We start from the raw sequence: 2,407 nt of genomic DNA on the forward strand, positions 1-2,407 counted from the left end.
GCTGTTGTCGGGATTGCAACTGGCCCGCCCCCTCTCTCGGTGCCCCCTCTGACAAAACAAAAGTCGAGTTACAACCATGTTGGGGACATGCAGTTGCGGGGCTGTTGTCGGGCTTGCAACTGGTCCGCCCCCTCTCTCGGCGCCTCCTGTGACATAACAAAAAAGTTCAGTTGCGGCCGGGTTAGAAGACATGCACTTGCGGCCGGGTGCAAGAAAAAATATATGCTAATATTCTTTTACGCATAAACAAGAAAAAAATAAAAATGCCGGTCCTATACAAAACAAAAGCCATGGTTTAAAAACCCGCTAACAACCAACATACCCACTAACATTTATGTCTACATGGTTCGAAAATCCCTAGTCATAGAAGAAAAAAGCATTTCCTACCTTATGCAAGCATAAAAAATCAAAATCCTTACATAAATAAATTCACAAATAGAGATCTGGCATAAAAGAGGGGAAAACAGAAGAAAAAATGCAACTGAAGAACCCCGAGGGACGAAGACCCCCTCCCCTGAGACAAGTACTCCGCGGTAGATATGGTGTGTACATGGCAATTGAAAAGTCCAACAAAAACAATGAAAAACGCCTCTCACAACCAGCACATCGCGCATCAATACCGAACACGAGAAAAGTAAAGAAAGAAGAAGCGGGCGCTAAACAAGTCGAGGTAACACTAGACAAGCAGTGTTGCATGAATCTTACGAAAACAGTGATCTAACGGCCATATATGTGTACCGGGACTTCGGTTAAACTCAATCGACTAAATTTTAGCAATCCAGGTAATAAAATTTAAACTATCGCAACCAACATTTACTTACAAAGCATCTGATGGATGTGCAACTGAAAATGATTAACAAAAAATTGGTAGGAAATTTCATTGCTAAAATAGGGCTGCTAGAAATTTGGAAAATATGCTAAAATCAAATAGAATAAAACACAACATTAATAAGCAAGGACAAAAGGAAAAAATTAAATGAAATAAACAAAACAAAAAATGAAACGGGATAAGAAAATAATAAGTAAAAATAAATAAAAGAAAAGTTAAATACTTATAAAAAGTAAATGAAAAGTAAAACAATAAAAAGAAGAAAAGGTAAAGAACAAAAGAAAAAATTCTTTTGGGAAAAAGAGAAGGCACCGTGACTTCCTCTCCTACAGGCAAAACTCACTTGTGTAGGGTGAGAAAAAGAAACAAGACAAAGTACTTTTCTTGTAGGCTGACAAAAATAACTAAAAAAACACACTCGGGAAAGTTGGGCTGCACAGCAAAGCGAACAAGGCCCAGAAGAAAAATAAAAGAAAGGCTCTCTCATCTCCACCGGCCCGTGCAGCGACAAAGAAAAGAGCTGATTCGAGCCAACGTACACGTACACACGGATTGAGATTCTCAAAAAAAAAAAACGTACACACGGATTGTCATCGACTGAGACTCAGTCGACTGATATTTAGCGTAGCCGTAGAAGAAAACAGTTTACAATGCTTCATCCTAATTGTTTTTATTAAATGAGTGTGTACCCAAAATCTTTGTCATCCAATGCTCTGTTCAAATCTTTGCTATCTTTGTCAAAATCACTACCTTTGAATTAAATGAGTACATACAACTCTTTACTCCTGGCATATACACAAGCACGCTATATTGTGATCTCACTGCCAATTAAATGAAATCTGCCCTGATCCCCAATCAAACCACAAGTGACTTTGATTTCCGGGGGAGGGTCGCTGCGTGCTCCTCGTCCACGTCCACCACGTTATACACAACGTTGAAGTGTTTTTTCTACAGGGAGAGGCCTCTGATCTGTTCATGCCCACTATTTTAATTACAAATGTTCTTGAATGTGAAAAAAATACTCTTTCAATACATACAGACTTCATGAATTTTAAAAAATTGGTGTGTAATTAAAAATATATTTGCGTTTATTAAAAAATGTTTGTGTATTTTTTAGAAAGTTTTCCAAAAAACTTTTTGCTTCTTCTAAAAAATCGCAGAATTTATTTATTTTCTTGAATTTTTAAAAGGTTTCACATTTTCAATTGAATGTTTGCATTCTTTAAATTTTCATGTATTTAAAAAATGTTTGAATATTTTAAAAGGTGTTCACCCATTTTCTTAAATGTCCATCCAATTTAAAAAGTGTTATCATTTTTTAATATTTTCCACTCGTTTATTAAAAAGTAACTCACGAAGATAATTTTTTATGAAGTTTTCAAAAGTGTATGCGGTTTTTAAAACTTTTACACATTTACAATTATAAATATTAATATATTATTATGAAAAGAATTTTATATTATTTTTTAAAAGATCTTTGTAAAAATATAAAAAGAAAGAAAAAGAACCGAAAGGAAAAATTAATAGAAAAAAGGGAAATGCAATCGAAAGAGGGGACAAACAGAAAACAAAAAACAA

The sequence above is a fragment of the Triticum dicoccoides genome, chromosome 5A (assembly GCF_002162155.2).
Source record: "Triticum dicoccoides isolate Atlit2015 ecotype Zavitan chromosome 5A, WEW_v2.0, whole genome shotgun sequence".
Classification (NCBI taxonomy): Eukaryota; Viridiplantae; Streptophyta; class Magnoliopsida; order Poales; family Poaceae; genus Triticum; species Triticum dicoccoides.